Source organism: Scleropages formosus, chromosome 4 (genome assembly GCF_900964775.1).
Source record: "Scleropages formosus chromosome 4, fSclFor1.1, whole genome shotgun sequence".
NCBI classification, from domain to species: domain Eukaryota; kingdom Metazoa; phylum Chordata; class Actinopteri; order Osteoglossiformes; family Osteoglossidae; genus Scleropages; species Scleropages formosus.
In genome coordinates this window covers 10975990-11001867 of record NC_041809.1, presented here as the reverse complement: position 1 = coordinate 11001867, position 25878 = coordinate 10975990, and positions in this window count along the sequence as shown.

Below are 25878 nucleotides of genomic sequence, written 5' to 3'. Positions count from 1 at the left end.
CCCATCTTGAAGACCAGGGTTTGAATCCCTTCCCACTGTGATATGCTTAAGCAAGATGTTTACCTTGAAATGGTTCGAAGATACATATAATTAATTTTTTAAAATCATCCCTATTGCAGTAAAATCTTGAATTTACTGTACTGAACGCTGAAAGATGTGTTTATGTTCAGCTCATCAAATATGGTTTTTGCTTTCTACCTGTGTGCCTGTGTATTTGCTGTTGAGTTTTATTTGTCTAGGCTAGTTTTTTAAGTAATGGACTTGGGCTTCTGGGAAATGAGGCAACTGATGTACTGCCTTTGGCACAGCTTTGCCAAAGGAAACCATGTGGTAGGGGTACAATGACTGTAGAAGTCTTTCAAGAGTTGGGAAGCACGGACTGCTCTCATTAGCAGAGTGACGTTCCCTGCAGCCCCCTTCTTTTCGGAAAACTTTCCTCATTTTTGCCTTTTGTGTTTTTTTGTTTTTTTTTTTTTTTGCAAAGATGTGCTTTACTAAATCTGGCTGGCACGATGGCACAGCAAGTAGTGCTGCTGTCTCACAGCACCTGGGTGGTGTGAAAGGAGGTGGGTTTGATCCTTGCTCAGTCTGTGAAGAGTTTGCATGTTCTCCCTGTGTCTGTGGGGATTTCCTCCCATGGTCTAAAGACATGCTTTTCAGGTTCCCCCATAGTGTGTGAGTGACACAAAGAGTGTGTTCCACTATTGTATGGTTGAGTGACCCATTGTAAGTGGTGTATCTAGCAGTGTAAGTCGCCTTGGTGAATAAGGTGTGTGGGCTGATAACACTACATAGAATGAGCTCATTCTATGTTGAACCAAGAACCTTCAGGCTTTTGATTTTGGACCTCTTGTTTGTGGGACCACCAAATGCACTTAGTCAGAGGAGTGTGGCAGTCTGGTCGGAGTGTAGTGAAGGATCAATTCGCACCATCCAGGTGCTGTAAGATAGCAGTGCTACCCGCTGTACCACCATGCTGCCCACTGTGTCTTATGTGTTGTTTGATTTGGAGAAAAGTGTTTACTAAATGGGGGAGTGTGGTGGCGCAGTGGGTTGGACCACAGTCCTGCTCTCCTGTGGGTCTGGGGTTCGAGTCCCGCTTGGGGTGCCTTGTGACGGACTGGCGTCCCGTCCTGGGTGTGTCCCCTCCCCTTCTGGCCTTACGCCCTGTGTTACCGGGTAGGCTCCGGTTCCCCGTGACCCTGTATGGGACAAGCGGTTCTGAAAATGTGTGTGTGTGTGTGTGTTTACTAAATGCTGGATGGATGGATGAATAAATGAAAATGTAATAGTGTAATTTTGGAATTTGCACCTGCAACCTTCTAATTAAAATCAGTATATTTCACCACTATGCTGATTGCTGCCATTATTATCTCTAGAAAACTTTGTTGTACTCCACAATCAAATTTTTGGAAACATGACCCTGTTGCATTGCCATTCCAGAAGTACTCGAGCGGGTTTCTTATGACAAGATTACTGGCATATTACAATGTATATTCACCAAACACGAGGAAACTTGTAACACTACTCAGTGCACAAGTCCTTAATCACCACATTCCATACTAGTCTGGTAAAACATTATAAAGTGACTAAGTTCTGCTTTTTAATTCTAAAAAAGTCACTCAGCAGAGCAGCTCATCAACCGCTTTCTGAAAAGTTTGGATGAACACTATAAATAGGTTGGCTCAGTAGCTGGCCTGGGGCTGTTTGGGGGAGCTACTCTGCAGCTGTCAACAGCACAGGATGCCATACCCTAAAATGGAGTTTCATTTCCTAACATTATGTTCCCCTTGTTAGGAAAAAACACTTTGCACTTTAGCAGACTTCTAACACATTGTTAAAAATCTCTTTGTAAATATCTAATAAAAATCATTTGTGGTTTTTCACCGTATTAGAATCTCATTATTTCATATCTGAGATGTAGTCTTGAATTTCCAAGCAAAATAAATAAGTGAAACTTTTTTTTAAAAACCACAAGCCAGAATTTTCTGGCTCCTTCTAATCAGGCAGCTGCAAACGTATGCGTGTTTGTAGCTAAACATTTCCATATTCTCAAAGAGTTACAAGCTTGCGTGCTGCAGCATAGTCTTTCAAATTGAACACCAACAACATGTTACTGTTGCCTGATTCAGCATCAGAAATAAAGATACACAGTTGCTAGAAAAAAATTGTGTTCAATTTGGAATAACTGCAGGTTACGAAACCTTCCGTATTTGACTAATACACTCGATGAGTAATAGATGGTGCATAATATTGAATTTGCTATTTAAGAATGATTTTACCTATTATGACTTACATGAAGATCAGATCACATGTTATAAGCCATACATGAAGAAATCCAGATAATTACAATAGGCTTACACAGTTTTCTCGCAAATGTACCTGTATCCAGATTCAGTCATATCATTCACTGCATGACTGTTTGTTAGGAAGTAGTCTACAGTGTGGAAGATATGAGTTTAATCCTCCAAAACGGTCACTAAAATTAAAAAAATAAATAAAATAAAAGATTGGATGAACACTTAATTCTAGTTAAGATAGTAAAATGCTCTCTAACTGCTAGTAAGTACTCCATTTCAAAGGTGCAACAATACCTAATGCTGCCAGGTTTTTAATATTGACAATGTGGTTGCACACCAGCTGCTGATGGGGACGAGGGGAAGGACAGAACCAAAATGACAGATGAATTTTGACTGCAGCTTCTCTGCCAAGGGTTACCTTGCATATTAAAACATGGCTGTCAGAGATGGCTGTGCTTGTACTGTGTTTTCACAATGTTTATGCTTTCGTCCCATGAAAAAGGCTGTTTGAAACAAAAGCCTCACTCCAATGTGCTACGACAACTTATCACTAAATATGAACTTTTAACCTCGAGGCTATGAGTTCCAATCCCAGTAATTTCACTGTTGAGGTACCTTGATGTCCGGTTATCATACCCACCCGAATGAAAGCATAAAACGCAGTCCCTGTTGCCTGTGTAATGAAATCACAACAAAAATCACAGCTGCTATTGGTTCATGCTGATCACAAGCAAACAACAGTTAAGCAAACAATGCGGTCTGTGTTTTTTCTTATGTTTACTTTCTCTTGAAATCATTGTAAAATGTTTATAGTGTCGGCAATGTTCTCTTCAGAGAAACATGGACCAAATCACGAATGTCTCGACAGCTCGTCATTAATTGCTCAACCGACTTTCCTTTATTTAAGCACCATTTTCATTGTCTTAACCTATGTCCCCAGAAAAAACTTAGTTTGTAAAGGCAATACATTTGGTGTACAGCTATAAGGCAAACATTGTTGTCAGTTTAAGCTGAAGTAATTAATCAACCCCACTTGAAAAGTAGCTATGAAACAAAGCAAAGTACTGGCAGTCCCCGGGTTATGAACAACAGACTTACAAACCTTCCATACTTACAAACCACCCTCCGTAAAGCCTATTATATTAAAAATTCGAGTTACATCTAATGGTTCGTAATAACAAATGGGCACTACTTTGCGATGCACCTCAAAACATTGCGTGTTTACAGTAGTTCGTTAGCTCGTGGGCCCGAGGTAGGACAAAGACTTCGTTCTTGTCAGTCAGACTGTTAACAGTGTCTCGTGTGTTACTGTATTTGTCTTTAATTTTTTTTTTGTTTTTATCCTTGTAACCATGGCACCAAAGTGCAAACGTGATGCAAGTGATGGTAATGCATCAAAGAAAGAGAAAACGATCACGATTGAAACTGAAGTGGAAATAATAAAGCAAAAGGTGAAACGCCAACGAACAGCGTAAGGCTACATTTGGTCAATGAACAGGACAATTTTAAAGGACAAAGTGAAAATAATGGAGCATGTAAAAGGCTCTCTCGATGTCTCTCTATTATAAATACTGTAGTAATATTTATTATTATTATTATTATTATTATTATTATTATTATTATTATGTTAAAGATGGTATAGTGTATCTGGAAGTGTTTCTTTAATGTTTTTTATGCATAGAAAGGTACACTGTATACTATATACTAAGACAAACATTTGACTAACTGTTAGATACCAACCATACTAAACTGGACTTACATACAAATTCGACTTAAAGACAAATTTAGGAATGGAACCTGTTCATAACCCAGGGAGTGCCTGTACAGGCGATGCTTTAGAAGAATATTGTAGAATCCCAGCTTTGTCTAAATCACTTTAACCTACTAATGACCTAAAATTATGCTGAAGTTTGGAATTTCAACAAGATAGGAGAGTCTCTCAGAGTACAATGCTCATACTTTGAGAGCGTATATAATTTTCTTTGAACGCTTCATAATTAATTGCAGCAAATTGCTTAAATTTTCGTGATGGTGTTAGAACACTTACACAAAAGTTCTGTTTACGATAATATTACAAAACATCTCAAGGTTTTCCTGGAATAACCGAAATACAAAACAAAGAGGCCATAACACCATGTTCATTTTCTTTGCTATCTCACACTGCTGGAACAAAGAACATTTTACTGAAAGTTCAGGCTCTGGTCTAAAATGCTTTGCTTCCCTCTGAGGAGGCGAACAAACGGAAGTTCTGTTTTGAAGTGGCGTGGTGCTGAGAGCCGTGGGGTCACTCGAGTCCTGCGAAACTTCCTGCAGCTCTTCCCACATCTGAAACGATGACACGATAGGGGACCCCTGTGGCCAGCTGCCTTCCATCAGTGGAGACCCTCTCAGTTCCGGAGGCGAACTCAGTTTTCCCCACGCCGACAAGCTTGCCAATGGCAACGGCAATTTATCACCCAGGACTAAGAGAAGGGCTTCATCTATCTGTTCATGGACCTTCTCCTTCTGTGTTTTAGCAATTATCTGTGTAACTCAGCACTGTGTGCTCTTCAGGGAATATTTTTCTAGGGCTCTTTTCCTTGTTTGGTCACAGCAGGGAGGGTTCGAAAGATTATTTTTGTCTCCTCAGTATGTATAAGCGAATTTCTTATGACGTAGCTGTGTGCCAAGTTGCAGTCCTCTGCTCACAAAAACAAGGAGAAATCTGGTTTAACTGAAGTTTAAATTCTGAAAAAAAGTCCTAATGCACATATCAGAACTTTTTTCCAACAGTGTTGGAACTCTGTGCCTTTGTTACGGTCTGTTGACCACACTGAATAGTTTGTATTGATTGCAGTTGAAACCATTTCTCAGGTGCCTTAACCGCACCCCACAGCATGACTCTCCAATTTCAACGCTGAGTTCAGTCGAAGCAATAAACTCACCTGGGTGGTTCATTGCCAAGTTGGAACAAAAATTCCCTCAACTGAATCTTCTAGCAACCATGCTCATCATTGGGACTTTCAGATCTCTCTAGCTGTTTCGTCTGGAGAAGAAACTTGAAGCAAGGGATAAAAAGTCTCTAACTGCATCTTGTTGAGAAATGTTTTCTTCTTGTTATTAAGTGCCATCAAGTCAACGTCATTTTTTTTTGCTACACATCTCATGAATAATGTCTCCAGAAAATTTTGCCCTCCACTTGTGTCTTCGCTGTTGAAAGGGCTGTATATATTCCAGTGACTTAGTCCATCTGTCTTGGTTGCTGGTCATCCTCTTCTACCAACTTTCCCAAGCATGAAAGTGATTGACAGTCTGATCTTCACTGTCACACCTTTGTGAAAGTTCAGGAATGATTTCCTCCAACATCCATATTTTTTGTTTGCCGGGCCGTCTATGGAATTCTTCAAAGACTTAAATTGTTTGCAAAGTAGTTTAAATCACAAAATACCTTGACGTGGACAGTCTATGTTTCAGTATTGCAACGTCACTGCAGAAGAAGCAATGACTTATAATAGTGCAAGCATTAACATCAGTGGTATCAGGATGTGTTGTGGTTAGGGCCATTACCTTGCAAAGGACCTAGGTTTAAATCCAAACAAATTTTAAGTTTTTTCTGGGATTAATTGTTTTGTTTTCTTTTGTTTTCTTTTCTTTTGTTTTAATTTAATTTATTCATATGGGGCAAGCGGTTCGGAAAGTGTGTGTGTGTTTGTGTGTGTATTTTAATTTAATTTATTCATTTGGACAGCTGTTAGCAGGGGACTTATAGGCAAGTCAAGTCAAGTGGGTTTTTATTGTCATTTCTCTATATAGCTCGTATAGAGAGGGACAAAATGTCGTTTCTCCAGTACCCCGGTGCAACACAGAACAGTATACAGGCCTACATAAAGTGCAAATACACAACAGTGTGAGGCGAGTGCAGGACAATAAATATACAGTACAGAGCAGTAGCTACACAGGACAATAAATACACAGGACATGAGCTGTAAACTGTAGTGTAACAGTAATAAGTCTTAAGTAGCAGCAAAAAATGAGTTCCATAATAAAAAGTGCCTGATGCCGCTTTGTAAAGCGCAGGTGTGCAGGGGTATTGAGTCATGCTGGGTTAGCTGTTTGACTATAGCTACTGCATTTGAACACAGAGCTTCACATCCCACTTCCACCTGTACTACTCTTGAGCAAGCTATGTACCATACCACAGTAAAATTACCCAGGTGTATAAATGGGTAAATGAACTGTAAGTTGCTTTGGAGAAAAGCAGCAGGTGGGAGGGAATGTAGTTTGGCATTGTGTTAGAGCTGCAATCTTATATTGTCTGGGTTCCCACTTTACTTCACAGTCCTGCTGAAATACACTTCATTAAGATGATAACCAAAAATTACTTCAGTAAAAATACCAAACTGTATAAATGGGTAAAAAATTGCAAGTTGCTTACTGACTCACAGTCAGTTTTGTAAGTCACCTTCTAATGTAATCAAAATTCAAGATACATATCCTCTAACATAATGTCACATCCCACGGGGTCACTGCCCCTCCTGGTCAGAGGCGGCGCCACTCAGTGCCGCTAGCTAACGCTTACCTATCACCTCACAGTCTCGTAGGACATGGAGGTATAAAAGGAGCCAGCGGAGCAGAACTAGTCGCGGATTCTTAATCAGCAGTTCTCTTGTGCTTCGTTGGCGATTGGTAGTCTCTTGTTCCCTCAGTTTGTTTCCTAGGTGTGCATGTTCCAGTCCCGAGTGCCCGTCCCGTCAGTTCCTGCCTCTTGTTCTTCAGTCCTGGTCCATCGTTCCTGTCCGGTATTTCGTCACGTCTCAGGGTTGCGGTCAGACTCACAGATTAGCGTTTCACTGTTCACCGTAGTTCCAACACCGTGTGTGTTTCCTGGTCTCGTGTTTCTTGTTTCACTTCCACCGAGTGTCTTACAATACTCACCGTACACGTCTAACCTCACACTGCACGTGAAGTCATTATATATTTCGTCTGTGTTTGGACGTAATAGCAACGCGCGTCCGTGTCGGACTCCCGTCCGGACGCTACAGAAGAATCCGCCTGCTAGTATGACTTCAGCGGAATGGCGTGAGCTGGCGGATCTGACAGAGGCGAACCAAGAACAACTCCTGGTTTGCACAAACGCCGCTAGCCGCCTCACAGATCAGTTGGAGCAGTTGACACGACTCCTCAGTCACGGTGGGCGGGGCGCCGATCCGACCAGTTCGCAAACGCATGATGATTGGCGGACATGTCTTTTTGATCGTCTTTATGCTTCCTCGGGTCCTCGCGCGGAGCCCACGAGCCCTGTGCAGACCAATGGGATCAGCGCTACTGAGCAGCTGTCCGTTCCCTTCCAGGAGGCTTTGCAAGGTAGCAGAGGTGAGAACCAGAATTACACAGAATACTCAATCTCCAGTCCAGCCTCTCTGTTCCCAGGGCCCTACTCTCCTGAGTCACCCCCTAGCCCAGACAGAAAGACAGAGAGACAGTTCTTCCCCAGCACCAAGAGTTTTCAGGTGCGTTCCTGGTCTCCAGTGGAGAAGACATCCAGCCCCCGATTGTCAAGACCACTCTCTCAGGAGTTCTCGCCGGATTACCGGAGCAACTCCGGTTCCAGCCGGACCCCGACGCCGCCAGGGCAGCAGGTGCCCTACAGCCCTGTGGACAGTGAGCCGGCTCAAGCACGCAACCTTGTCAGCTGTGCAGGGCTCGAAGAACAGTGCGTCAGACAGGGAATAATACGACTCAGTAACGGGCGTGTGACAGAGGAGGAAAGGAGGCGCCGTTTTCTGCAACGCTTGTGCTTTTACTGTGGAGCTGCGGATCACGTTCAGGTTTCCTGCCCAGTGCGGCCACCCCGTGGATCCCAACGGACCGACTTACTGGTGAGTGATGTATCTCTCCATACCTCCCTGTTGACATTACCAGTTACAGTATCCTGGGGTTTCCAGCAGCAGCAGACGAAAGCTATGGTAGACAGTGGCGCTGCAGGGAATTTCATGGATCATGATATGGCCGCGTCCTGGGGCTTGCCCTGTGCCCGATGCCCAAAACCCCTGGCTGTTAAAGCTATTGATGGCGCTCCAATCGGGTCGGGGCGTGTAGAGCAGCGCACAGAGCCCGTTACTATGCAGGTAGGGCCACTCCATAAGGAACAGATATGGTTCTATCTGATTAAGTCCCCTGATAACCCCATTATTTTGGGATACCCATGGTTATGCACCCATGACCCTATTATCTCTTGGAGTGAGGGGAAACTGCTGTCTTGGGGACAGCAGTGTCCCAAACACCTGGAGACGTCTTGTAACTCCACATCCATAGAGAGCCCTAATGCAGATCTGCCCCTGCAGCTTCCAAGGGAGTATGCAGATCTAGTGGCGGTGTTTAGCAAACACAAGGCTGCAGAACTGCCTCCTCATAGACCTTGGGATTGTGCTATAGATCTTTTTTCGGGCACTACACCCCCTAGGGGGCGGGTATACCCTCTTTCTCAACCTGAACATCAGGCAATGGAGGCTTATATAACGGAGGCACTAGAAGCCGGATTCATCCGGCCGTCTACCTCTCCAGCTTCCGCTGGCTTTTTCTTTGTTGAGAAAAAGGACGGGGGTTTGCGCCCCTGTATTGATTATCGGGGGCTAAATGCCATTACTGTGAAGTACCCGCACCCCTTGCCTCTTATCACGTCGGCCCTCGAACAGGTTTCCGGTGCTACCATCTTTACGAAACTGGACCTTAGGAGCGCATATAACCTGATTCGCGTTAGGGAAGGGGATGAGTGGAAGACCGCTTTTAGCACCGCCCTCGGCCATTATGAGTACCTGGTCATGCCTTTTGGCCTGGCGAATGCACCTTCCGTATTCCAGGCTTTTGTTAATGAAGTACTCAGAGAGCTAATTAATCGCTCAGTATTAGTGTATCTGGATGATATCCTGATCTTTTCTCGGTCCCGTGAGGAGCATATTGGACATGTCAGGGAGGTGTTGCAAAAGCTGGCAGCACATAAGCTGTACGTGAAAGGGGAGAAGTGCCAGTTCCATGTGCACTCTGTGGATTTCCTGGGGTACATCCTAACACCCAACGGGGTCACGATGGATCCACAGAAGGTCTCGGCAGTTCTGTCATGGCCCCAGCCAAAGACAGTAAAGGACCTGCAACGGTTCCTAGGTTTTGCGAATTTCTATAGGCGCTTCATAAGGAACTTCAGTTCCGTTGCAGCCCCGTTGACTGCTCTGTTAAAAGGAGCCCCTAGGCGCCTGACCTGGACTCCTGAGGCGAGTCAGGCCTTTGAAGACCTAAAGAAGCGTTTTACTTCTGCCCCAATCCTGAAGCACCCTGATCCCAAACTGCCCTTTATTGTGGAAGTTGATGCTTCTGAGGCCGGGGTAGGGGCAGTGCTCTCACAGCGCCAGGGAAGTCCCCTGAAGCTCTATCCATGTGCGTATTTCTCACACAAGATGTCGCCTACTGAACAGAATTATGATGTAGGAAACAGGGAGCTCTTAGCCATAAAGATGGCCTTAGAAGAGTGGAGACATTGGTTAGAGGGGGCTACGCACCCATTCTTAGTGTTAACTGATCACCGGAACCTGGAGTATCTGCAGAAGGCAAAGAGGCTCAATTCCAGACAGGCGCGGTGGGCCATGTTCTTCACCAGGTTCCGTTTCACGGTGACCTATCGTCCTGGCTCCAAGAACGGCAAGGCCGATGCCCTGTCCCGTTTGTTCGAGGTATCGCCTCAGCTCTCCCCACCAGACACCATCTTGTCCCCGACGCAGTTTGTGGCTCCTATCCGTTGGGCTTTATTGGACGATATCCAAGCAGCCCAACGTCAAGAACCCGGTCCCAACGAGCAGCCCCAAGACAAAGAATACGTCCCGTCCACTGTTCGGTCCGAGCTCCTACACTGGGCCCATGATGGTCCAAGTACAGGACACCCAGGGGTCAACCGAACCTTGAAGCTTCTCGCTGAACGCTTCTGGTGGCCATCCATGAGACAGGACGTACGAGACTTCGTCCTTGCCTGCACCACATGTGCCCAGGCCAAGGTCCCACGGCAGCTGCCAGCAGGGCTTTTAGAGCCACTCCCGATTCCCAACCGTCCATGGTCCCATATAGCGGTGGACTTCCTTACTGATCTTCCGTGTTCTGATGGAAACACCACCATATTGGTCGTCATAGATCGCTTTTCCAAGGCCTGTCGACTGATTCCTCTGAAAGGTCTACCTACAGCCCTGGAGACCGCGGAACTGCTGTTCCAACATGTCTTCCGGCTGTATGGCCTGCCAGAGGATGTCGTCTCGGACAGGGGATCCCAGTTCACCTCAAGGGTCTGGAAGGCCTTCTTTGCCCGCTTAGGAGTCTCAGTCAGCCTCTCCTCTGGTTATCATCCACAGTCTAATGGGCAAGTGGAACGCCTCAACCAGGAGGTTGGACGTTACCTGCGGAGTTACTGTGCTCAGAATCAAGCGGATTGGAGCAGATACCTCCCCTGGGCAGAGTATGCCCAGAACTCCCTGGTCCATTCGTCCACAAACTTAACTCCTTTCCAGTGTGTGCTCGGTTACCAGCCTCCGCTGTTCCCGTGGACGATGGAGACCAGTGGGTTGCCAGCTGTGGACGACTGGTACAAGAGGAGTGAGTCGGTGTGGGAATCCGCACATGTCCGTCTCCAGGAGGTGGTATCCAACCAAAAGGAGAAGGCCGACAAAAGGCGTAGGACTGTATTGTACCAGCCAGGGCAGAGAGTATGGTTGTCCACCCAGGATCTCAAACTGCATTTGCCCTCGAGGAAGCTTGCCCCCCGTTTCATCGGCCCCTTCAAGATCCTGAAGAGGATCAACCCGGTTTCTTACCGTCTTCAGTTGCCCTCGCATTATCGTATCTGTCCCACGTTTCATGTTTCGCGCCTCAAGCCCCATTGTGTTTCCGCCCTGCAGAGCCCAGCAGTCTCTCCACCTCCACCGTTGGATGTGGATGGTTCTCCTGCCTACTCCGTCAGGGCCCTCCTGGACTCCAAACGGAGACGGGGTACGCTGTACTATCTGGTCGACTGGGAGGGCTATGGGCCGGAGGAGCAGTCTTGGGTACCAGCACGGGACATCTTGGACCCAGCTCTTATTGAGGACTTCCATGAGTGTCATCCAGATCGGCCTGCTCCGCGACGGCGGGGGCGACCGCCTACCCGCCGGCGTTCTGCGGCTGGAGCCGCCCCTGGAGGGGGGGGTACTGTCACATCCCACGGGGTCACTGCCCCTCCTGGTCAGAGGCGGCGCCACTCAGTGCCGCTAGCTAACGCTTACCTATCACCTCACAGTCTCGTAGGACATGGAGGTATAAAAGGAGCCAGCGGAGCAGAACTAGTTGCGGATTCTTAATCAGCAGTTCTCTTGTGCTTCGTTGGCGATTGGTAGTCTCTTGTTCCCTCAGTTTGTTTCCTAGGTGTGCATGTTCCAGTCCCGAGTGCCCGTCCCGTCAGTTCCTGCCTCTTGTTCTTCAGTCCTGGTCCATCGTTCCTGTCCGGTATTTCGTCACGTCTCAGGGTTGCGGTCAGACTCACAGATTAGCGTTTCACTGTTCACCGTAGTTCCAACACCGTGTGTGTTTCCTGGTCTCGTGTTTCTTGTTTCACTTCCACCGAGTGTCTTACAATACTCACCGTACACGTCTAACCTCACACTGCACGTGAAGTCATTATATATTTCGTCTGTGTTTGGACGTAATAGCAACGCGCGTCCGTGTCGGACTCCCGTCCGGACGCTACACATAATAATAAAAATACACACACACACACACACACACACACACACACATACACACACAGACATTGACTGAAACCGTGTATCCTAAGCAGGGTCGCAGCGAGCTGGAGCCTAACCCGGCAACACAGGGCATAGGGCTGGAGAGGGTGGGGACACACCCAGGACGGGACACCAGTCCATCGCAAGGCACCCCAAGCGTTACTTGACTCCACACTCACCAGAGAACATGCCCTCTTAATGAAAATATAATAAAATAATATTAAAAAATGTAATGCAGGTCTACTATAAAAAGGATATGACACCAGAATGGATGATGAAACTCAAGTTCAAGTTCAAGTTTATTGTCATAGATACAAGTAGCATGTACAAGTATCATGAAATTCTTCCTGAATGCTTCTCCACAGACTATGGACAAAGACAATAGAAATACTGCACAAACAAAACAATGACAATGAGTAGTGCAACAGCAATAGCATTAAATAATGGTAACAGTAATAATAATACCAGCTGACAGCCAGAGAACTCAGAAGAAGAGAAAGAGAATGAGAATGCTTAAGTGACAGTGTAATTTACCAATGTGCTTGGGTGGAGCAGTCCAACTCTAGTTACTAAAGGTGGCACATTGGTTAGTGTTGTACACTCTTACAGCAGTGGGGTAAAAGCTGTTCCTATATCTAGCAGTGCGGGTTTGAATAGACCTGAGCCGCTTTGCAGATAGCAGAGAAGAGAAAAGTGCCCGTGCGTGGTGACTATGATCTTTCATGATGCGCGTTGTCTTTCTGAGGCAGCGTGTGGTGTAGGTGTCCTCGTAGCTGTGTGCCGATGATTTCCTGAGCTGTTTTGACCACCCTCTGTAGGGATTTCTTGTCCTGTATCGAGCAGCTGCCACACCAGGATGCAATATACCCTGTGAGGACGGACTCCACAGCACACCTGTAGAAAGTGGTGAGGACTGTAGCGGATATCCTGGCTTTTTTCAGACGCCTGAGGAAGTGGAAATGTTAATGGGCCTTTTTGATGGTTGATGCTGTGTGCTCAGTCCATGTGAGTTTGGCAGTGAGGGTGACCCCTAGGAATCTGAAGCTGTTGACCCCCTCTACAATGTCCCCTCCTATGGAGATGGGTGCATAAACCGTCTTCTGTTTCCTGAAGTCAATCACCAGCTCCTTAGATTTACTGACATTGAGAGACAGGTTGTTCTCCTGGCACCACTCTGCAAGGAGCCTCACTTCCTCTCTGTAGGCCGTCTCATCGTTGTTGGTGATCAGACCCACAGTGGTCCTTTGATTTTTCTATGTTTTCTGGAGGTACTTTAAATATACTGATTGGATTTGTTCTGGTATCCTGGAAAAGGTAAGGCTTAGCAGAGACTTTTCAGGTCCTCAAAGTAAACCACTGGTGTGACTAGGTTTTTCGCTTTGGAAAGGTTATTGGATTTAGCAGACACTGAATTAAATGTCTGAGAGCAGGCCAAGACTTTCAAAGGGAAAGTGGAAAACAAGGAATGCTGCTTTCCAACTTACTGGCTTGAATCTTCACCACAATGGCTGAAGAACGACGGCTGCAGCACCATCACATCTTGAACATCACAAAAAAATAAAAAAGCAAGCCTGTGGTTCAAATGCCAAACCCCGCGTTATTCTGTTTCAGTCTCAGCTGTTTGTCTAAGTTGGCTGTCAGCTACAACTACCACTATTTAAGTAAATATTCCTATTTGTTATGTCCAAAACAGCTGAAATATGTCTGCCTCCAAATCTCTTATGTCTCTTTGGAGACAAGTGTCGTCTAAATGATTTTCATCGGCTGGAGGATGATTCCGAGCCTTCAGGCTGAATAACCCAGTAGTAGAGGGATGGCATTCTGTTAGACTCACCACTGAAACAAATGCGAAGGACACTGTATGCACAGTAATAAATGTTCTGTTATGAGCATATGCTTTCTGCAGGAAATGATTGCCCTCCCACTGCTAACTTAACATTTAGTTATAACCTCCTCAAGCATAGATCATTTCTAGCATAGTAAAGCATAGCAGAACATTTGAATATGAAGGACATCTTCTAAACTTCTGAATATTTTTTGTTTCTTTGGTATTTTAAAATATTTAATTTAGGCTACTCCGTGATGTACTGCCATGCTGCCCGGGGAGCATCCCCTCACAGCCTTGTTCCAAATGTTTCCAGGATAGATTCCAGTTCACCCCAGCTGCTCAGGACAAATGGTTACTGAAATTGGATGGATGGATGGATGGATGGATGGATAGATGGATGGATAATTTAATTTTCTTCTTGAGTTTACTTATCCAGAAACAAAGAAACTTATATGTTATGTCCGCATGAGTGTCCATTTGGTTTTGTTCATGATTTCCTCTCCTTGAACTTGCATTTGAAAGTGACACCTGACAACAAATCCAGGAGTGGTGGACATGATTCGCTGGACAGGAAAGGCGAGACTTCCAAGCAACTTCCTGGAGGCCTGGCTTGCTCATGGTTAAAAAAAAAAAAAAAGCAATCATTCTAGCATAATTTTGATAGTATTCTCTTTTCTTGGTTACCTTCTTGCTGGTGCTTTGATATTTTTGTTTGTTTATGTCACTTCTATACTGCTTTAACACCTCTTTGGTTGTTTCTTGGTTTTCCTTCTATGGACATTTTTAAATTAGTATAGTTAGGAAGGTGACAGAAGACTGTTTTAGGTTTTGACCCATTTTTGTTTTCAGGTTTGAGTTAGAAAGTGATTTCTCGACAAGGATTAGGTTAGTTTGGCCTTTTCTATGTTTTTTGAATACCCTTTCATTTCTTTTTGTAATGTTTGCTTCTTGGCTCTTTATTTTGTCCACTTTCATTTTATTTGCTTTTTCACAAGAACATTAAACACAATAGTTCACAACCTATAACTTTGTACAAAAACTTTATTCTACACCCCTCTACACCCCTAGACAACTTTGGGGTTGTAACAATGGGTTATAAATATTTTCAGCCACTTCATTTAAAACACATAACTTAAATTATTTCAGATCACTTCTTTTCTTTCCTTGTATTCGGTTTTCTTCATGCAACAGATGAACAGACAAAAAATTAGACACCCATATTAAATGACAGGCTCTTCTACAAAACCGTGATTAAATTGAGATTTATTATACAGATTAACACTGTGAAAGAAACAAAAAAACATTTAAGTATGTGCTGGTTAACTGCCTGTCTGGCAGCTAAATGACCCTGGCCGCAAAACGACCCCGGCTGTTGTGCACTTTATATCTCATTATCATACATTCAGCACCTATTGTTTCACGACCTGGTTGAACACCCGGTGTGTCCTGTTGACACCAGCAAACAGATGTCCCAATTTAGAGTAAACACCTGTTTTCTGGCTGTTTATATTATTGTGGTTGCATCAGAGATGAGTCGGCAGGTAAAGAACCTCAAGGAGAGCGTGTGGGCCTTCTCATCACAAAGTCTGTCTAGGCTCCTTCCATAAACAGAAATATTTAAGCACACATATGCATGGTCAAAAGCTGGGAATACTCATTAATTTTTCCCATGTCCACAACATGTGGACATCTGCTTCAATGCAGCAGTGGAAAAAGTTCCTCCACCGTGACCTCATGCACAGTCTACGTTAAGAATCGTTTAATTTATTTATATTTCCCCCACATTCAGTGCACACACCTCTGAATCTTATCTTTTCAAGTTGTTATGAATTTGTAATGAATGAGCTTTATGTTCTTGGACTGACCTTGTTACAGAAGCTGAAGGAGAAACTGAATTTTGGGGTGGACCACACAGGCTGAAAGGTTGAAATAAACCCAGCAGAAGGCAGCAGATAATGGCTTTTTCACACACACAGTATGTGGACACAAGACAGATGAAAGGGATTTGCAGCAAAAGAGAAAGGTGACTCTGAGCTATTTTCCAACCCCCACACACTTCATGATACAGAAAATAAGATCAAACTCATGGTCATGTTAATAAGAACTGAGAACCTGTGTCTCTATAGAAGCTTTTAGATCAAGGGGCAGCGGGTGGAATAGTTTTTAAGTCTCTCACCTTTTAATCCCAGTTCATAATCCCAACCAGGTGTATCTGGAGGTGAAATGGACATGGACATATTTTACCGTAATGCCTGGACACAGGCATAAAGTACAATGATCTCTGTTGCAGAGTGTACATACAAGTGCTCGGTGCAAATTAAGTGCACAGGTGACACTACTTAGACTGGTAGATACACTACTTATAATGGGTCACTCATCCATACATCAGTAGAACACACTCTCTCTGTCATTCACACACTATCAGTGAACCTGAACAGCACGTCTTTGGATTGTGGGAGGAAACCCACACAGACACAAGGAGAGCATGTAAACACCACACAGACTGAGCAGGAATCAAACCCATGTCCTCTCACACTACCCAGGAGCTGTGAGAAAGCAGTGCTACTCACTATGCCACCATGCCAATAACACAACAAGAGCTCAGTTGAGGCCAGGTGTACTATTGTCTTGGGTAGCCAGGCTTGTGACACAAGCTTTAATAGGAGCCCTAAGACAAGGAACTTATTCTGAATTGCTCAGGTAAAAATGACCCTGCTATATAAATGGGTAAATCATTGGAAAGAGCTTATTTCACAAACTTAACATTGCAAGTTTGTTAAGAGTCAGCAGTAAGTGAATCATTTATGTAAGACCAGATTTTTGATTCTACATTGCTGACAAAGTTGATCTCTTCAAATGTTCAGATTGTCCTTCTTCTCCTTGGATGCTTACAACATGGATCTTTATGAACTCACTGCAGTAGGCAGATCAGAAGGTTTAACATTGCCAAGGTTTTAGCTGAAAGTGTCTCCCTGGGTTCAGGTGTCCTGTTTGATCTCGCGTACAGTTAACTGAATTCTGTTTGATAGATTAGGATCATAATATGAGCGCTAGCCAAAAGAAATCATCTGAAAACAAACTGGATTCTGGAAACGAATCTCCTTGTGTAGCTTGATCTTCTACTTTAAAAACTCAACAGCATCATCTTCAGTAAGTCCTGCAGAACCTAAGATGTTTCGAAAGAGAGCCTAGTCTTTCTCCTTGTTTTCTTACCAAGTCGTTCAGCTTTATATCCTGAATTCTTAAGTCTATGTACTAGAACCACTGGAAGAAACAAATTCTTTTGATTTCAGTGGAAAATGCATGTTGGGCAGCCCAAATGCCTTGAATGAAGTTGCCAGATGTTGTTTTGGCAATGCTGAGGATGCTGTTACTGCACACTGAGGGAATAATGGGGAGTGTGTTTCTCTGTGAAGATGATTGATTATGTCATTTCAATGAATGTCACAACAACATAGGCAGAATGTCTAAACTCTCCAGATGACTTGTGAGAAGGGAACAAAAGAGCGAGACTAATTCCTAGTGATGAAATGTTTGTCAAAATGTTCTTTCTTTTGGTTTTAGAATTGAAACAAAGCGATTCGCCTAATATTTCCATGGGTGTCATGATTAACGATCACTAATAAGATTATGGGATCAATCTGTTGCTTCAATCCAGAGCTAAAGCTAATGTGAGGACATTATAATGTTTTCAAATTAATTGTTATAAAAAAAGGGGATAAAGGAAACATGGTCATTAGAGCTGCCACCTTACACAGGTTCAAATCTCACATCCTACTGTACTACCCTTGGGAAAAAAGCTTACCCTAGATTGCTCCAGTGAAATTGTCTAGCTATAAATTGATCATATATGTTGCTCTGGAGAAAAATGTCACTTAAGAAAATAAAGTTAGGTAGAATTTACCATTTTATTTTGTTCTGTATTGTGTTTTGCTGGTGGAGCTTCTCTGCCTTGATTTCCTGGTAAGCACCAAGGCTGCCAAAAATCAGTCTAGGCATTTACTGGAATAAAACAGACTTGATAGGTACAGTAATTCACAGAACCAGAGTTTACCATTCGTGTGTTAACTTGACTTGGCAAACATGACACTACAAAATTATGCTCTGTGCATGATCATCTAAGCTTTCTACAAATGAAAGTGCTGCTTCAGTACAAAACACATTTATTCCATCTCAGATGTGGCTGCACAAGTCTGTTAAAGGAGATTCTCTTATATTCGGAGCTCTCTATCTTCTTGATTAGCTTCAGTAGAGAGTCACCAGGTTGAAACTGATGTTAATGAGTCCATCAGAAAATAAGTGGGAGCCAAGAAGTGAAACGAAGCCACATCGAGCCCTACCCTGGCTTTATCGGGCCTTGCACACTTGAGATGTCACAGTCCATCTCGCTGGGTGGGGCAGATGGGGTGTATCTTTGACTTTAGCACAGTTTGCTGCACAGCTGCTAGAGCGGCAAACTCAGCAACAAACCGCAGTCTATTAAAAAAGAGCAATCAATTCTGAAGATTTCCCTGTCTTATTTAGCAAAACAATTGCTCATTTGAATTTCATAGATGAAACTTGTGAAGTCTTCCAGCAGATGAAAAAAAAAAAAAGGTTGTGCCTCTGCATGCTAAACAGTGTGATTAAAACAAAGTTTTATCTGGGGAACCAGGAAAAGGAATCTGAGTTGAGAGTTTAGATTGGCACTAGTCCCTTCCTTCTAGGACTTGTTATGCAACCAAGAACAGAAGAAACTGCCTTCAGTGATATTAATATCTAAAGCACACTGAGGTCGCTGTTCCTTCCACTAAATGAACTAACCATTTAAAGATCCAAGAATTTTACTGTAGAAATTCACAATAACTACCTTGCTCCAGGGGACTCCTGCAGTGTCATTCCTCGGACTAGAATTGGCCTTGGACTAGAATAAATCTCTGCACTTAACTTCTACTCTTCTTCCTCCTTAAAGTTGGGATTTCATTAAATGTTTCTCCAAGGCAACAAAGATAGAATCCCACTTAATTGCATGATGCTTACGACCTCTTCTACATCCTTTTAATGCTGAAGGAGTTTGATTTGAATGAGTCTATGCAGTTTGTAAGCTTTGGCATAACGCTGCAGCCAACATTATAAAAATGTGGTTACAATGAAAATACATTGCAAACTGAAGAATGTTTTTGTGTTCAGTTTAGTTCACTTGCATTCTTCTTGTTTTTCATATAATGCTCTTGTCAACCAGGTGAAATAGGGCACTGAACAACAGAGCTGATACTCACCATATAAGTGGAAATAAAAAGAAAGCAAGCACATAATAAATATAGAATTGTTTCTCAATATACTATTCTGAAGAAAGCCATCCAGTAACTAAGGAAAAGAAAACAAAAGACTCCTATGCCCAGGAAACAGAAGCAAATTTAATCCCTCAAACAACAGTAGCTGCCAACCTTTCCCGGGGTTTCTACTCCAATGGGTGTGTGCGCGGGTGTTTCTATAGCTTCAGTAGCTAAGCACTTAATTTCAGTTGACTGACTCAAAATGACTACATCTACATTTATGGAAGCGATAAAAGATAGATCTTAGGTAACCAAGAGTGCTGTAATATCTGTTCTGTTGAATGTGACCATGAGTCAAAGTCAAACATGTTCACTTACCCCCAAAGCACACGACAGACAAAACAATTCCGTTCTGTTTGGTGACATGTTCCATACTTACGAACGTCATTAAAATCAGCTGGAGCTGTTTCATAGAAGGGATCTTCATTGTGTCTATTCTTCTAAAGAATAGATCTTCATTGTAAATCTCTGCTAAGAATTTTTCTCAGAGTGAGAATATAAGGGGTTAAGACATTTAGAAATGTGCTCAATTCTACGGGCTCGATTCACTGCTCATTCAAATGACACCACAAATGAAATGCTGCCTGAATCAAGGTCGAAAAGTTGATTCAGCCCAGAAATGGCTTTTACTGCAAATCACTGATGGAAGGTGTTTTAAATTTAAAACACGTAACTTAAATCATTTAAATAGGCTGGTTTTCTTCCAGTGTATGTTGTTCATTATTCTAAGGTCAGATGCTTAACTGACCTGTGATGCGGCAGCAGTCATTCAATGCACAGAATCGTCTCAGGGTTTCAATGGACCTGGCATTAGAACCTGTACAAGGTATCTCCTCTGGGCATTATGGAACGGCAGATAAGATTAAACCCATGTAGCTGCATGAAATGACCTTGCTGCCTACTAGTGTATTATTGAAATTTTAAATGGAAAATGAGAATTTCTTACTGTGCTGTGATCGTACCATATTGAAAGAAATTTTTCCAAAGCAATTTTTCTTAACCATTTTTACCTTTTACCTTAATATGAAAGACAATTTAACAGAGATTATAAATGATACAACAAAAAAAGTATTCTTATGATGATGATGATGATGATGATTATTATTATTATTATTATTATTATTATTATTATTATTATTACTGGGAATCTAAAATTATGGTGGTATAGGTAATTATTTTTAATTGAAAAAACAACTTTAGTACTAATCCAAGGAGATGCGATTAGTAAATGTTGCAGTCAGGAATATCATTAAATGGAGCTCTATCACACACACACACACACACACACACACACACACACACACACACACACACACACACACACACACACACTGGCAGAAGCCAAGCAGAGTCATGGCGAGCCGGAGCCTAGCCCAACAGCACAGGGTGGGGGGGAGCGGAGGTCCAGTCTGTCACAAGGCACCCCAAGTCGGACTTGAGCCCCAGACTCACCAGAGGGCAGGACCCGGCCAAGCCTGCTGCACCACCGCACCCCCCCCCCCCGCTACATGAAATACATTTCCTTTCAATTTACTTATAAAACAATGAATGACAAAAAACTAATACACTTTAATTAAAATATACTTTGACTTTTATATTCCATAATTTTGAAACAAGAGCAATTAATTAGTTATAAATACAGTAATAATTTAAACTGTTGTTTTTAAATTTGGCAAATTGCAAGAGACTTCATGAATCAGAACTTTTAATACAAATATGCTTCTGTACCCTTAATACATGTACAAATATGATTATACAGATTACATACATTTAATACAGTTAATACATTTACCTTGTACAGGTTCTAATACCATGTCCTTTGAAACCCTGAGACAACTCTCTGCACATCACGTTAATTACAGGTGAATTTACTCATGCTTGCCTTTTTTTATTTATAAGGGTTGGAAGTATCTCACATTTGAAAATCACGTTCCCTGTCCTGTGAGAAAAACACACTTGGTTGAACATGACGCAGTTTTGGTGAGAATGGTTACCACTGATGAATGTGTTTGACACAGGTTGACTTCATCTTGTGGAGCACAGCAAGTGACAAATGGGGAAGGAATTGTATTGCCTTACCACCTAACATCTGGTCCTCATATAACTGTGATTGCACATTTGTGGCTTAGTGCTCAGTGTCCACTACGAATATCGGTACATTAACCATGATTTACATGTCCTTCATGACCTTTCACTTCTGCGGCATTTCCTTTTATTTATTGGACATTATTTTAAGACAATTAAGTTTTCTGAATGGGATGATTGAAAAGAAAGGATGAACATTAATTTAAAACTAGATAATTGTTTATATTTTTCTGTAAGGGCCCTGTGTAAATAGTTCACAATTTTGGACATAAGAACTAACTCATGATAACTTCACGTGAGTATAAATGTAATACCATTTTTCTGTGTACCGAATATTACTTTTTACTTGTTTAACTGGCAGATATAAAGCTGATATACCATCAACTATATTCTTATGAGTTAGGACTGAAGTCGCTAATGTTTTCTTCTGTCTGAATGTATTACGTACAAATATTCAGAAAATCTGTCAAATCCACATGGTTCGCTACAACTTAACATTTTAGGTTAAACCTTAAACATAAAATTTGTGAAATATTAACAAGGCATGGCAATATTTTTTGCTAGAATACAGAATGACTGTAAATTATCTTTGTTATATACTTTGAAAATATTTAAGTAAGAATAAGTGTGAACTATTCCTTCAAACATGTCCTTTTCTCAAGCTGCAGATGTTTAGGCATTTTAATATATTTTAGTTCTAAATTATACACAGGTGGATAGATATGTTTTACACTTTGAATTCAGCATGCAGCTTCTCACTTTTAAACATAGTTTTTATATTTGTAATAAAAAATTTTAATTTTTTCATATATACATTGAAAGAGGTTTGCATTTTAAAAAATGTAAGTACCAAGGGTTATTGGCAAGTAAAGGACAACTTATTCAGTTAATAATGGTTGCTATGTTTATCTTGCTTGTCTTAACCTTGAAAAATGTGACACCTGAGTTTTCAGCAGTCTTGCTGGAAATCCCAGACAAGTATATGAGAATAGCATGCACCTGAGGCCCCATCAACCCCCCTATTACAACCCTGTTTGCCACAAGTAATGTTCCTATCAACCTGTTTCTCACACACACACAACCCAGCTATAAGTAGGGGGTTCAGATAGAATAAAAATCCCACAGTGATTTTAATTGGGGAATTTCAGCATGTACAAAGTGCGTAGAATGAAACAAATACATTATTTGTATATGTATATGTATATGTATTGGCTAAATCACATTTGAAGAGCAGACACAGGGCACTTCATAACTACTCATAAATTCATGCTTTGGCTGTCCCTGCATTAAATACCTACTAATTAACTATGAGGACCTCACAGATGCTCAATGGCCTTTTATAGTACATATCACCATGCAGCTGTGGACCATTAGCATGCAAAATTGGTAAAACACACAAGTCCTTCGTGCATAAAAATAGTTTTAATCTTAATTATTACAGCCAACAAAATCTGTGGAGGTTATTGTATATGGTCTCCACATCCCTAAAACCTGAGCCTTGATGAAAATATAAGCGTGGTGTGGGGAATCTTTGGTTTATTCCCATGCTTATCATGGTCTTCGTGATAATCTCCACATTGCACTTCAGCCGAGCTGAGGTACAATATGAGAAAGTGCAAACTGTGCAGGAAACTTTTTTTAAACACTGTTTTCCCTACAAAGGGAGACCACTTGGGTTGTCAGTAATGCTAATCATTACCGTCTGGACCAAAACACATAATCACCGTAGGCAGGTCCACTGTCACAGCATAAGCGCAATAACTTTCATCATACTGTATCTTTCAATCCTAGGAAATTACAATAATACTAAAGTCTACTGTGATTAAAATACTCTTGGTCATTTTTATTTTAAAAATTATACAGGAAACTTCTACACAGAAGTTTTTAATTGATGGTAAAGCTGCTACAGCAACCCTGCTGAGCATTTTAACAGGAAAGTGTATAAAGCATCATTGTGCTCCGTAAGTAAGTACAAGCTGTTCCAGCATCCCACCTCTCCTCTATTTGTCAACTTTTTTAATTTACCAACATGCCCTCATTGAGCACGGGGTTCAACAATTTCACCCTCCAACTGATTCCAGGCCAGAACAGTAGAAAGCCTGCACACTAAACAGTCCCTGCACATATTGAATCTCACCCATCACCCAGGTCTTATTAGCTACAAAAATATTATTAAAAGAAGATTTACTGTCCACTTGGAGTCTGAGGTCCAGTGTGCGAGAGAGGCAGTAAGGATATAGTAAAATTCTCTTGCACCATATTTGTAAGATCAGTCAACAGCAAGCTGAAGTCTTGTGGGCTGCAGCTGTGACCACACACACCGTGTGGCCACTTTATTAGACATACCTACTTAATATGGGTAGGTCCTTCTTACGTCTCCAGAATAGCCTAAATTCTTCAACAAGGTGCTAGAAACATGGATTTGGGCCCAACCTGACTCAATAGCATCACACAGTTCCTGCAGTTGTTTCTGCTGTACATTAATTCCGCCAACCTCCCATTCCACCTCATCCCAAAGGTACGTGGGTTCGGGTTGGGATTGGAGGACTGTGCAGTCCATTGGAGAAAACTGAACCCACTTTCATCTTACAGTGATGAGTGCTTTTGTAATGAAGTGATGCTTGACGTGTGATTTTGGACCTCTAGTGCGTGAGACCACCAAGGGGGGGCAAAGGTGGAGGAGTGTAGATGTTTGGTTGGAGTGTAGAGATTGATCAGATCCAAGACATTGAATAAATATTAAATTTTGTGGTATGATACTGGCAGCTGGGCAAGTTTTGGTTCTTGGTTTCTGAGGAACTGAAGATGAAGCAAAGGCTTTTATTTTTAAAAATTTTTTCTCAATGATTTGTGGGGTGTGGTGGCACAGCAGGTTTGGCCTGTGCCTGCTCTCTGGTGGGTCTGGGGTTCAAGTTCTGCTTGGGGTGCCCTGTGATGGAGTGGTGTCCTGTCCTGGGTGTGTCACCTCCAGCCTTGTGCCCTGTCTTGCTGGGTTAGGCTCTGGTTTGCTGTGACCCTGATCAGGACAAGCTGTCTGTGTCTGTCTTAATTATTTGGAAATTTCATGAAAATAGGATGCACTGCATCACTGCTTATCAGCACTTGGTTTGCTCTAAGTGGGATGTTCTGTGTCACATCTCCAGTAAGGACTGCAGCTGTTTAAAAAGGGCAGCTGGTAGCATATTGGTCAGTAGTGGCTAGAGCTGCTGCCTTTGGACCCAAAGGTCACAGATTTAAATCATACTGCTAGCTGTAGTACCCTAGAACAAAGTACTTACCCTAAATTGCTACAGTAAAATTATACAGATGTGTTGTTCGTCCGTCGTTGTCAACGAGGACCATCTAGTTAGTGATTCAGTTTTCGGGCATGATGACTGTAAACTGTCCATGTTTCGCTCGGATAGAGCTGTGTAGATAGTACGACTGTGCGATAAACAGTGAGTTTTGTCTGGAAACATATGCCTTTTCGAATATAGATAAGATATACTGATGTAAAAATGGGTAAATAACTGTAAGTAGCTTAACACTGTAAGTCGAATAAATGTAAAAGATTTTTTAGAAGACACAAATGAACAATGTGCAAGGAAAGAGCAGGATGCTTATAGGATCACAGGGATGTTAATGACATTTGTTTATAACAGTCGAGGGTTCAGGGCCTGTTAAATTGAGCTAAGGCTTTTGCTTCAGTGCAATGGATTAAATAACATCCTGCTGTGGATAAGAGTTTAAATTAAACTATCAATGGAAGCTATTGGATTAGTACATGGACATAAAAGCTGGACCAGGAAAACAGACTCCTTAGAACAGTAGTGCTGGGAGAGACTTTTTGAGGGCACAATAGACTGCCAGCAAAACATTCAGATGGATATTTAATCAAATCAACACAGACCTCTCAATGGGTGCCCAAAGACTGAGACTGAGATTATTGTATGCTTGACACATAATGTAACAATCATATTCTTTCTAAAACACTGTAGTGCTTGGAAAAACTGACGGAACACAAAGAGGATGATCAGCAACCGGATGGAAGGATTCAATCCCAATGGCAATGGACACACCCCTTTCAACGCTATGGACACAAATGGAGAACAGAAGTTTCTGGAGGCATTCTGTTTATGTGCTCACCAAGAGTCAGGATCAACACAATAGCACATAACAATAATAATCTCAGCAGGTCTTGTTTACTTTCTACAGAGTGAAAGACCACCTTGGAAAATGGCCTTGACTTGTGGACACGTGCCACTAGTGGGAAAATGGTACCAGAGATATGAAAAAAGCATATAAATGCAACAAAAGACAAAAAACTAAAAAATAATAAAAAACATTATTTTAAAAAAACATTAAAATCAGTGGAAGAATCATACCATTCAATCTCACAAGCAGACATAACTAATCAAGAGGGATTTGTGCCTTGCCTTTTACAAACTGTGACAGAAGTTCACACTTTCCTCTAAACTTTATAATGATTTCTTTTATAACACTGCAAACTGAAAATATTGAACATTTTTCATTAAATTGCTCTGTTGTCAGTGTAATTTCCTTCCATTTTAATCTGTTCAACGGCATCAAACACTTTT